The sequence below is a fragment of the Bombus bifarius genome, unplaced genomic scaffold, assembly GCF_011952205.1.
Source record: "Bombus bifarius isolate JDL3187 unplaced genomic scaffold, Bbif_JDL3187 scf7180000008216, whole genome shotgun sequence".
Taxonomy (NCBI): domain Eukaryota; kingdom Metazoa; phylum Arthropoda; class Insecta; order Hymenoptera; family Apidae; genus Bombus; species Bombus bifarius.
In genome coordinates, this window is record NW_022884518.1 from 4,326 (window position 1) to 18,190 (window position 13,865).

Consider the following 13,865-nt stretch of genomic DNA (forward strand, 5'->3'; position numbering starts at 1 on the left):
TCTGAGATACACCAGACGACAACCCTTCCAGAGGGACTAAAACCTCAGTATAAAAACCCTACAAAATAAGCGTTCGTCCCAGTCTATTAAAACATTTTGACCAAATCTCTTGTAACACTTTGAATCATTCTGTTGTAACACTTTGGGCCGTCACTTTGTTGGATTTTCATAATAAATTCTATTATCATATATAAACTTCAATTTTTTCACCTTATTCGTGAAACGTTCGAACTGCGACGCGAGGAGACCACCGGCGATCTATCGGTTTCGTGATTTCTTGTGTCTTCGACGTGACACGTTCGTCGCTACTTGTAGCTTTCGCAGGACTAAGAAAAACTAAACACTAGAGAAGATGTAGAGTGTTAGTAGGAGTGAGATTCACTTCAGCAAGAAATACCGAGTTGTAACATATCTTAGATATCCGATGCTAAAGAAACTAAATTCGCTACAGACCATACTGTTTATTACTTCTCAAATATTTTTCAAGATTGTAACTCAGAATAAGCCACTCTTTACAGCCTTATTGCAAGTTTTATTATCGATTTTGTTGTCAATCTATACGCTGTCTACCGTGCATCTGTCCAAGTAACAAGGACTAATATTCACTAATTGCAAAACAAAGAAGTCTAAAAATTATTTAAGTGGTCAATTATATTTTGCGGTAATGATTTTGTTTAACGATTTCACATATTGTTCATACAAAACATGAAATTAAAAGTATAAAAAGTATAGGTAAAATTAAAAACATTAAACATGACTAAAGATAAATAACACGATTTGAACGTGAAATTAAAAATTCATAATGCGTTTTAATATCTTTTTACAGTGTGGTACCGTTCGATTATAACTTTATTTAGTCATAATTGATAGTGTAACTTTTTAATTAATTTTAACACCACCGAATTGGTGTCTTTTATTATATACTGTACTTTATAAAATCAGAAAAGTGCCGCAATTAATTGGGAACAAATCCAAGTAAACAATAGCTGATAATATAAATAACTAATAAAGAGCAAGAAAAGAAAACACGTTGCTAAAATCAAAAAGAGAGATGTTCCCGTTCGATCGCGAAGCGATGTTCTTCATAGACAGGCGAAATCACCGTTCCGTTGGCTAAGTGTTAATTAATAACAATTTATATTAAGCAATATTCAGATCCAATAAAGTCGCAGTGATATAGTATTCAGTTATCACCAATCACAAAATAATGTTAATAATAAATTAAAAAGCCGTCTGTTATATGCTTATATATATGCATTATCGAGCCAATCCTAGCGGTACTGCAAAGCTAGGTCGACTCACGACAGAGGTGAAGCAAGCTCCTATCCCTCCGTCAGATTCCAAAAATCAGTTTAATATTCTGACTTCCCAATGGGAAGTGTATCAGATATTAAGCTGATAAGAACAGATACTACACTTTGATCTTAGCCATAAGGCCGAGAAGCGATAAAAATTTCAACTTTGTCTACGAATATAACATCTCTATCTCCTAAATTTCCCAGCGAGAATCGGCATCTTGAAAAAACCACCTAGCGGTGGTATCTTCAAATACTCTAGCCTGATCTCGCTATACTGACATTTAGCGACTTTCGGCGTACGGTCTATTCCGTCCGCGAAGCGTGATTTTCCGTCTTCTTATATACCATGAACAACATCGATCTTTTTGTGATGGCAAAATTACAAGAGTATCCCGAAGCTCAAGTTTGTAGATGATAAAATTCATTTTAATATTCGTTTGAATCTCATCCTATATTTTGCTCGCAGACTTTGGTAACAAAGCGTGCCTTTGTTCCTTCTTTCTCTTTTGTGTCTAATTTCGTAAAATATTAGCTCTCTAATGAAATTAACTATAGATAAGTCATTTAAGTCTCAGTCGTAGAACCGCGTCTCAGAAACTGCGAATCTGTCATCGTAGTGTAGTATCGTAAATATAATAATATTAGTTTATTAATAATAAATGGATTAGACAGAAAACAATGGTTACTTAACATGAAATAATCGTGACGACGTATTATAATTAATTTACAACTCTCTTCAACACAGATTCAACTCTCTCTCAACAACGCTAACAACACTATCTCGACGACGCAATCCGCACTCTCTGACTTCTCAACTCATACTGCCGTTAATTCGTTTATGTCTCTTAGTAACCCTTTGTCTTTTGTCTTATATCCTTTGTTTAAGCCCCGTCATGCACACGCTCAGTAACCGCTCGTTTACAATTCGCACGGCACCCCCCTAAGACCTTCGTCCGCGATACTATAGCAGAAATAGTCTAATCTTTTTTATATCAAATGTTGTCTGTGTCGTACATTTTCCATGTCCTGCACAAAGTTGTACAATTTATCATAAAATTTTCAAACGTGATTGCAGATTAAGATATAATACAGTACATAAAATTTTATCTGTTCCCGTAGGCAATTTGAACCCCGTAGTACTTTTCTTGATAACTGTACATCTTTCTTCTATATCGAAACAAATAAAGATAATAAAACTATAATACTTGATAAAGTGCAGCGTGAAATCTTTAAAAAAGTTAAAAATATATTCTGTATAAAAATAAAATATTTACACAAAATATTAGTACATTCGATTGAAATTGTTTGACTGTTAGTCACTTAATTAACTACAATATACATTAGGAATTATGCGAGTCCAAGAATATCACAAATGGAAAGACACATTATAGCATTTTACTTGGATTGCATTAGGTTAATTAACGTCCAATAAATGTTTCCAATTCTGACTATCCTTGGATCTGCAGAACACACAAGTGTAATTATAAATTTTGAGTAGTTAAAAAAAGTAGTAAGTAAATAATTTGAGCCAGATATATTAATATTTTCTGTCAGTATTTTATTTAAATGCATTAAATATTTATTTAAATATTTTTTACTTCTACATATTACACAGTGCACTTAATCATGCTGTGGTAAAAAATCGGCTTAAATATCTCCTTGCGCGAATATCTTGTTGCAAGAACGAAAAGAACCTCGTACAAGCCGCGTAGAACAAAACTCTGACACCTGACCACGTAACAATCCTGCGTAAACAAATCCTACTGAGAAGATTAAAAAGGAAACACCCAACAGACCTCACAAGAACATAACCTAACAAACACGATGATGGTACCCCGCTGGGGGTAGCAACCCACATGTTATATTAGTATACCGCTATAATATTTTACCAAATGTCCTACTGGACAATTTGTAAAATTCAAATAAATAAATAATAATAATAAAAAAATCCTACTAAGCGTTAAACCTGCTTAAAAAGCATGCGCAAATATGGAACTTTCGGGTAGAGAGTATTAATGTTTCCTCTAATCGTCTATCTTTATAAATAATTAATAAGCAGTAGTTCATATTAGCGACGTTTATGCAAATTTCATACACACATTGGTCCTCAAGTGCGCAGAACAAAATCATACACGCACCGCGAATGTTCTAAAAATCGTAATCCTTTTATGTTACTTTTTATGTTTTATGTTAAATGTTCAGTATGATCTTATCTGGTGCTTCAAAGAGTCGTACAATGGAGCCGCACATTTTACCGTTGTTTCGTGAAGTAAAACACTAACGCAGCGACGAAATTCCTTTATTTGAAATCTTTTGTTAATGAAAATTTCATTAACACATTGATGAGATTTTCCTGATTGAAATAGCACCAAACACGGTACTATTATATTGGTGCTATATAGATGTAGTATCGTGGACGAAAGGCCTGGGAAATATCGGACGAACTATGAACAGTGTCGCGAGAGCCGAGGCGCCGTTGGGCCCATCAATGTGTCATCGGTCTTTTCAAGTGCATAGTTTCGTGGAAAAGACCTACGTGACCCTGGCCACGAGCGTCTGCGGAACACGTGTGCGGTGGGCCTAGGAAAAGGACAACAGAATGCGACAACGGCCAGAAAGGGTCAGTCGAGAAACAGAGTGCGAGTTGAGAAACAGAGTGCGAGCGGAGGAGCCGAGTGCGAGTCGAGCGGAGACGCAGGTTGCGAGTGGCGTTGCCGAGAGAGTGTGGATTGCGCTGTGTTCTGTACGTTTGGTATGAATAGTTCAAGTTAAGCCACAATCGTCTTTTCTGTCTGATTAACATCTCTATTGTCCACTCTTTGTGAACATATTACATCACGATATTACACAGATAAGAAAATTGTAGAGTTGGATAACATACGATTTGATACGATACGATGCGTTTCGCACAGTTATTGCCACTGGAATGCTGAGAATAATGGAAAAATGGCTGCTCTCGGCTATTGTCAATTATTTCGAATAACACTAACGTTCGTATGAAGTATAAACATGATCTCGGAATAAGGTCTTAGTTCCTCCCGTGATTAGAATGAATTCACTACTTGCTGTGTTAACAGCAGCCTCCTAAACTTTTGTTCTACGCCAATTAGGAACCGAGACAACTTCTTTTTAGGGAAAACACAATTTTGGAGGAAACAAAATTTTCTGTGTTAAAAGTTAGAAAAAACACGATATACAGAAGTCTAGTTGAAATAACAGAAAAACAAGTTTCGGTCATGCAGATCTTAATCGATGTAAATCCAAAAGAATTTTCCCAAATTTTATGACTATAACAGTCATTTTGTAACAGTCTTCTTAACTAGTGGAAAAGTCTTTTACCCACGAAATAGAAAGAGGAAGTAAAGGAAGATAAAATAAAAAAAGCGCAGAAGAGGAACAGTGGAAGTGAGAACGTATGAAAAACGTCGAAACTAACATCCCGTGTAGATCCCAAAAGATTGCCGGTTGAGATCGTTTTTCCTTGCAAAATAGTTACACTGATTCGTCTAATTCATTGCGCCTACCTTCGGCTGAATAATTGGAACAATTTGGTAAATTATTTACCGACGCTCCTCCTGTTTCCCTGCCACGCTTCGTCTATCGTTTCTCCTATTTATACGATATGCTTTTTTCAATTTACGATTTAGAAATATTCATAGGTTTCGCGGCTGGTCCCGTTACGAGCTTTTGTGACGTCAGCTGAGTGTTGTGCGATAATCCTCGCGCTTTTGGCGACGTCCGCTTGCGCGATAGAACTTCTGGCGCGTCTGGAACTCGACAGTTAGCGTGAAACATATATGGAATATTATAATACGTCGAGTATGTTTATAAATATTTATAATTATTCCATGGATTTTGGAAGTCTAACTAAATACGAAGGACTGTAATTGTAAAGGAATAAAATACCAAAACTTTGGGATCGACAAATTTAGAATCTTAATGCTTGGGATGCCAAAATTTAAAAGTCCAAAAGCATAAAATTCCAAAGCTTAAAATTTCGGAATCCCGAAACTAAAAATCGTAGAATTAATTAAATTTATTAAAGTAAATTTATTAAATAACTTACGAAATAACAAAAAACCTGTTGTTACAATATTGGATATAACAAATTATAAGCTACAAATAATATAGATATAATAGTTTAAGAAATAACAATAGAATGTAAACTGAATAGAAAGAAGGTTAGGAAATTAGTAGCTATGGATGACGTTATATACAGATAGCTTAAGTGTATAAAAGAGCTACGAAAAACGGTCGGCAGCATCACAAAAGCGATTAGAGTTTGTATACGTGAACGATTGACACAATTATATATAGCTTTATGGCATAGAGCGTGCAATGAGTTGTAGGTCCTATCCTTGGAGAGAGCGACTTCCCGATTGAACGGAACATAACATTGCAACTGGTGTATAATATCGATCGGTTAATTGATAATTTTGTAAACAAATAGTACATCAGCTATCTATATCCCTGAACACATTTCAATGAATTTACGATTGTAATATCTATACTACAATTAGTTTATTATTGATTAAACAAGAAACGATGGTTGTTTAACGTGAACTAATCACAATAACGTATTATAATTAAGACAACTCGATAGTTAATTCGAAATTATTGAGACCATTTTGTAAGAGAGCAGCGTCATCAGCACAAATAACGGCGCTGTCATCTGCATAAAACAGGAATTTACTATACGTAAAGATAGATAATGAGGCATGACATTATTAATAAGGAGTAAATAAGAGTAAATAAACGTTCTTCTACACCAATGTTTCAATATATGAATGTTTTCTGCAATTATTATTTTTCTATATTTTTAAATTCTTAACGCTTTGCGTTCCAAGGACTTTTTTCGCTGGGACTGTCAATTCGAGACAATTTGCTGCATATTTAGTGTATTTCTTACAGCTAACATAAAATGATTTCACATACAAATTAACATATAAAGTTATTATATTTTAATATTTTATGTATGTTTACTTCTCAAATGTTATCTTCAAATTAAGCACAGAAAATAAATTAAAAATATACAACGCGATCATAAAACTAATCTAGACGTACGGAATACCACTATGAGGAACAGCAGCAATGAGCCATATAACCAAAATAGAGACAATGCAAGCAAAAATTCTCAGAACAATAGTAAACGCCCCATGGTACGTTAGAAACGAGGACATTCGGAAAGACATGGGAATACCAATGGTCAAGGAGGAGATTAACAGATGTGCAAGAAGGTACAGAGAAAGAATAGCAACGCGCCCGAACCGGCTGGCAGCGAAAACGATCAATACATCAAGCATAGAAAGAAGACTGAAAAGAAAACACCCTGCAGACCTCACAAAGGACACAACCTAACAAACACGAAGTTGGTATCCCGCTGGAGGTAGCCACTCACACGAAAATCGAACAATTAAAGAATTCTATCAAATATCCAAATTTGACAAATTGTGAATGAAAAGAATTAAATAAAAAAAATACGATGATGCTGCAGAGGAAAACTATAATGGGTTGTGTCTAAGGATACGAGATCATCGGATTCGTCGAGGAAAGCCTTCGTTCGGAATATGAGGAAAATGGACGGTCCTGTTAATTGGTTATCTTCAATGTTGGTGGTTTTTTTTGATATTTATTAAAATTAGAATCAATTCCCGCGTTGAGAATTTTCAGTAATTTTTCTGACGTGGCGCAGTAACATGGCTAATTATTTATAATAAGTTAATACTTATTATAGATAAGTATAATTTGTAAGTAAGTATTATAAATAAGTAAATATTACTTAATTTAAATAACTAATTGAATCTATCCTTTAGGTCTAGTGGGCAGTGTCTCTTAAGTCTGCGGATCTGGTCCGACGTATCAAGTAGTCCAGTGATTAGGGCGTTTCGGTGTTTGTTGACTCTTTTGCTATATCTGTCGCTATATTTTGCTATTTCCTCTTTGATTGGGGGTATCTTGAGATCGCGATGTATTGTTTCGTTGGTAACATACCAAGGTGCATCAATTAAGGATCTTAGCGTTTTCGATTGGAAGCGTTGAAGTATTTGAATGTTGGAGTTACTTGCTGTTCCCCATAGTTGGATTCCGTAGGTTCAGACAGGTTTTATTAAGGTCTTGTAGAGGGTAATTTTATTCTGTGTGTTTAGTTTCGAGCATCGGCCCGTGAGACAATAGAATTTTTTTAGTTTATCCTTTAGTTGCTTCGTTTTATCTCAGATGTGTTTTTTCCAAGTTAGTCTCCTGTCCAGGGTTATGCCCAGGTATCTGACTGAGTCCTTACTAGGAATTGTTGTATTGTTGATGATGACCTGGGAGCAGGTTTGTTTTCGGAGCGTGAAGATTACATGTGAGGATTTTTTTTCGTTAATTTTGAAGCCCCATTTATGAAACCACTTTTCCATAGAGTCCAGACATCGCTGGAGAGTGGATGAGGCAATTACCGGGTCTGCGTGGGAGGCTAATAGCGCTGTGTCGTCAGCAAATGTTGCTATTGTTATCTCATTTGATATAGGTAAGTCGGCAGTGTAGATGGAGAACAGCAGGGGTCCGAGGACACTACCTTGGGGTATGCCAGATTCTATTGGGAATGTTGTGGAAGTGGCGTCTTTACATTTAACCGTGAATTGTCTATTGGTTAAGTAGGACTTTAGGATGGAGTAGTAGGGGTGTGGTAGGATCTTTTACGTTTGTATAGTAGCCCTGCATGCCATACTTTGTCGAATGCCTGTTGGATGTCTAGGAAAACCGCTGAGCAATATTTTTTCTTTTCGAGTGTTTGACTGATCGTATGAGTTAAGCGGTGGATTTGCTCTACTGTAGAATGATGTTTTCGGAAGCCGAATTGGTGATCTGGGAGTGTTTTCAAGTTCTCTAGGATTGGAAGGAGTCGGTTCGTGAGCATCTTCTCGAATAATTTGGACAGGGTAGGTAAAAGACTGATGGGGCGATAGGAGCAGGTTTCGTATATCGGTTTACCGGGTTTAGGGATGGGGGTAATCAGTGAGATTTTCCAGGCCTTAGGAAAGTATTCAAGGCGAAGAATAGCGTTAAAAATCGATGTGATGAGTGCAATCCCTTTTATGGATTAAGTTCCTTGATTGCTTTATTGCTTATTAGGTCGTGCCCTGCTGCTTTCTTGGGATTTAGGCGACTGACTGATTCTATAATCTCTGCAGAAGTGAAGAATTCAATAGGAGGGGACATTTGGAAGGGAGAGTGCAGGTATTCAGTAATGTCCGCGGCAGCTTTGGAGGAATGGGATTTAAATACTTTAGACAAGTATTTAGCAAACAGGTTTTCTTTTTCTACAGGGCTACGCGCCCATCCACCTTGCGGACGGCGGATTGGAGAGATTTTGGGGGGGGGGGCGTGAGTTGGAAGCCTTCCATAGTGAGCAGTTGGAGTCAGCTGTGGGAGATAGATTGGAAACAGTCACTTTTATAGTTTTTAATGATTTTGATTAAATTCCTAGTTGCGTTACTTAGTTTGCGTTTGTCGTCAGGTGTTCTATGACTCTGCCGTACTCTTCTAAGTCTATGTTTCCTCTGCGATGTTTTTCAATATGTGATGGGGGTATTCATGTTTATTGATAGAACTCTTAGTAGGTGTGGAAGAATGGATAGCGTTTATTATGTTGGTATTTAAGTATTCCGTGGCTGTTTCAATATCTTCATTTAAATAAAACCATTAGGTGGATTTTCGATAATTGTTGAGCTAATTGTTGCAATGACGTAAGAATGATCTGAAGAGACTTCCGCCGAGGAGTTGATTTGGACATATCTTGGCGAAATATTTTTAGTTATAAAGAAGTCTAGTAAATCAAGTATTTTGCTAGTGTCAGTGGGCCAGTGTGCGGGTTCATATGTGGTGAGGTATTTGAGATTGTTGGTGTTTATTACTGTGCTAAGTCTGCTGCCCCATTGGGTATGTTTGGCATTATAGTCTCCTCCAGCTATCGAAATTTTCTTTAGAAATGAAGTGTCTAGGAGGACAATATACTGCTGAAGTGGTGATTGTACCATGGCATTCTTCTATCGCTACGTTTGTAGCTTGGAGGTAGTCCTTCTGGAACGATGGAAGCTCATAATGCTTAATGCTGGTTTTGATAATAATTCCGGTGCCGCCATGGGCCTTTCCACTAGGTTGTTGGGTATGGTAGAAATTATAACCATTTATTTTCAGAACGTTGAAAATGTTGTTCTGATTGATTCTCGATTAATTTTTCGAGTCTAGAGAAGTTACCCGTGTTTTATGATTTGGGAACACTATTTTGAGAATGGTCACTATGGGTTTTCGGATTGTTTTTTTGATTTCCTTGAACTGCCTGGGCATAGGGGATTGAAGGAGTAGAGAATTTTTGAGAACTGAGTACTTGGTTGGTTATCTCCTTGACTCTTGGTTTAGGATACTTATTTTTGTACAGGATCTTGTATACTGAGCAACCTTTATAGTTCGCAGGATGCTCTCCTTGACAGAGAATGCACTTCGCAGGGGTTTCTAGAGATTTAGTGCACTGATCTGTAGAGTGAAGTACCACACATCTGTAGTACCACGCATCTGTAGTACCACACAAAAAGGTCTTTCTTGTTTCTGTTGATATGTGTGGAAGTTTGCATTCAAAGTTTTTAGTAACTTTGTTAGTTTTCTATAGGAGTCTAAGTTAGTCGGCAGAATTTTAACTTGGTTATTATTTACTTTTAGTTTCTAATCCTCTTTGTTGATATCTTTCTCAATGGACTTTATCGTTGTTTGAATACCGATGGCATAATTAATGTAGATAGTTGGGGAAGGGGGATCTTTTTGTGTATGTTGGTTAGTTAGTGTTTCAGCTATGTCCATAGAGTCGTTTGTGGATTCGAATATTGCAAATCTATTGTAATTGGTTACACGGCTTGTTGACGGTTCGTTCTGGCTAGTGCTTGTGTTTATTTTAACTGTTTCTAGCTTACTTTTTTTATGTTGTTAGTGTCGCTTGAAGGGAGGGATATATTTTCCTTTTGCCACAGAGGAGGTAGAGCGGTGCAGTTATAGTCTTGCTCAAGAGAGTCTGATCGAGATACTTGGGCCATCTTCGAACTAGTTATTTCAATTTGAAATAACAAGTCGGGAGACTATGATTCGGGTCAGAGATCTGGAGTGTTGGATTTTCGACGAGTAAGTTTAAAAAACACTTGATTTATTTCTGTTTCAACTCACTTTCGATTGAGAGTTGTCACTTATTGCATTGTGAACTTCACTGAGCACTAGACACACGTCTACACTTTTCGGCAGTCGAAAGAAAACTGAGAAGGAGGATTAGAAACGGAGAGTTTTTAGAAGATACGGAAGAAAACTTGGAAAATCGATTTTTCAGTTTTCACGAATCGATCGTCTGATTTCCAAAAATATTACATTACATGTACATTTAATATTTAATGCTTGTGACGAATATAGAAAATCTATCTCCACTAGCACTCTTAAAATTCGTTCAAAAATTCTCAGGAAACGGAACTGGCTTTTAATCTGAACGTCCCTAATCTAAAACGATGTGAAAGACAATTACGATTGCGCTATCGTGAGAATGTCTCGGGAGCACTGTTTCCCAGAAATTTTGAAGGTATTAATTCAGTCCTATACGCAAACGCATATGATAAATAATAGATTCATGACTTCACTCACTATGGAATTTCATATTGTACATGGTGAGTTACCTAACAGATTAAACTGAAATATTTTCGATATTATTAATTATATCGAAAACTATTCAGATAAGAATTGAATGACTTCGAGGAAAACATATTTTTATGTTATTAGCTTATCTGTAGGTGGGCGCGTAAAGCTGATATAGAGGCAAACTTTATTTTTTTTAATAGGATCATATGTTTTTAATACATGAATCGATGTAGCTTAGGATTTTCTATAAAAAGTTACTAGCCAACTTATGTTGAAAAACTATTAGTTTAGTAAATATTGAGATGACTAACCCTGTATATGTAGCCGAGAAATTATGTTCCTCGGACAGAACGTCATGAAAAGTCTTCGTGTTACTTCGCGTCGCGTTCGTTAAGGAGCAGTATAATGAGATCAGACTAAAATTCCGTTTCGAATCAATCATTAACTTTACAGAATCCTTAAGTCGGTTAAAATTCTGTTCGGTACTACTTTAACCTTGCTCTTAGTCCCTGCATTGCCAATACGTCAAAACCAAGTGACCAAACTACGTATAAAGTAACGCATCATTACACTCCTTATACGTGATATACACACTTTTAACATTCTTTTGATTACAATATACGTGTTTGTGTTTCTTATATAAATTCGAGTGTAATTATTTTAATATGCTGGCGTTCAAGCCCAATCCATACAACCTAGCTGAACGTTCGCACAACACGATTTTACTACTTGAATCACGTCGACTTTTACTAATCAAAGTTGCAAGCCTGTAATAAAATTGCCTATAGTTCCCTGATTTTGCGTCGGGTCCATCTATGCTATTTTCTAGCTTCCTAACAGCTTCTCCACTTCGTATCGAGTTCATCTGTGGCGTCTCTCCTAATGGCTTCCCTATTTCGTCCACGAAATTTCAAGTTCCAACAACTCACTGACCTAGCATCAGCTTTATCCGCACATGTCTTCATCCCACTGGTTCTCTGATATTGTATTAAGTTCGTCTGCATACCTACTAACACACTGCAACCGTATTCCATAAAATAACCTGCTCGAAGCTTCTGCTCGTAACGGTATTTATAATTACGTTAGAGATTTACGTATTAAGACTTAGGTTACGATTAGACTGCAGATATTTAGAAAAAATAATATATTTTTCATATCGCATATGTTTTGTATATTTTACATAAAAGATTAAATATAATTAAATTAAATATATATATTTGTCGGGTTTACATTAGAATTAGGATTAGGGGCGTTAAACGAATCTTCATTTGGGTTACACGTTGTCGTTATGCAATAGAGAAGACATTGACTAGTGCAAATACGATTATTGTAGAACCGGACAAGTAACCGTGGTAGTTAGGTACTCGAGAAACTAATGACAATGATTCTAGGTTCAATAACGAATCCGCGGTCGACGGAATGATAGATGAACGTGCTCACAAAATTCACTGGTCGTAAGGGGTTACTCTTTTCGTCGATGAGATCGCGAGAGAGAATGACTTTCCCGTCCCGATGATGCCACAGAGGAAAACTATAATGGGGTGTGTCTAAGGACACGAGAGCATCGGATTCGTCGAGAAAAGCCTTCGTTCAGAAAGTAAGAGAAATTGGCGTTGCTGCTAATTGATCAATCTCCATATCGGTGGTTAGAAAAAGATGCTAGCCGCCCTCGAGGGAAAGTAGCTAGTGGGAGACGCCGCTCGTTGAAAAATAGGTCTCCCCTATTTTCCCGTAGTTGGGACAAAGACTGTTTGTCTGTTTGAAGGACTTTAGTTGGCTAAATCTTAGGATTTATAACGGGCCCTCGAGCTAGCTGAACATGTACTGCGGAGACGCATCGACATCTGGCAATCATCTTACTCGAAGAATAGGGTCTGCGTGTGGCGAGCCACGGGACAGAGACCGTTGGAATGTTTACTGTCGAGTGTTACAACTATTTCCTTTTTAAGGAGAGCTATAGAATTATTCCATGCCTTTGTTAGACAAAGCGTTCATCCCGTGACCGCGGCTACGTTGGGCGACTGACTGTCGCCTCGAGCCCAAGCTCACTATCACAACTCTCGAACAATTACAATCGGATTGAATAACTACAATTGTTCAATTACAGCTACAGTAGACTGTAGGTTACAATGTTGCGGGATTATCCAAAATTCCTAAGGCCCCGGTGTTCTTTCATCTCCGACATATTTTTTACATATATATTTGTAGCGGCACTTGGCAACAATGTATATCGCCGAAGCGATGTGCCTAATGAGCCATAAATGTAGTAACTGATGGATTCTTAGGGTAAGGACAAGTAATGATGGTAGGTTTAAAGTTTAATGTATTTTAATAAGTGATATTCAATAACAAAAGGACCGACTACAATATCGTCGCACGTCGATTCACACTCTGTGTCCGCTCAGCTCGCACTCTGCTTCTCAACTGACTCTCTGGCCATTGTAGCATTCTTTTGTCTTTTGCTAGACCCACCGCACACGTGTGCTCTGCACACCGCAGACGCTCCTAGCCAGGGTCACGTAGGTCTTTTCGGCGAAACTGTTTATTTGAAGGACCGATAACGCATTGATGGAGCCGACAGCGCCTCGGCTCTCGCGACATTGTCTATAGTTAGCTCGACGTTTCTTAGGCCCTTCTCCCCGATACTACATAAATATCCCTACGGTTCTTCCGCCAAATACTCGGAAGAAGGTGTACGTGACTACAATCGCGGACGCTTAACGAACACGTACGTAGTAGGGATATCGAAAGATAACAAAAAGAGACAAAAGGGATTAGGAGATGAGTAATGATCGAGAGTCGTGAATAAATCGTCGTTCGCACGAATCACGTGTTGAGACTTGTAATGAAACCGTTAGTCAAGTTAATAAACACGCTATTAAATAAAACGCCGAGTCTTTCGTCACGTAAAATAAC

General features: G+C 37.3%; 1 non-coding gene across 1 annotated transcript; it reads right to left on the bottom strand.

The window, feature by feature from the left end:
* Positions 1-1,255: 1,255 nt before the first annotated feature.
* LOC117211101 lies at positions 1,256-1,448 on the bottom strand. Its single transcript, XR_004488204.1, has one exon. It is a non-coding gene; the product is annotated as a U2 spliceosomal RNA (small nuclear RNA).
* Between the last annotated feature and the right edge of the window lie 12,417 nt (positions 1,449-13,865).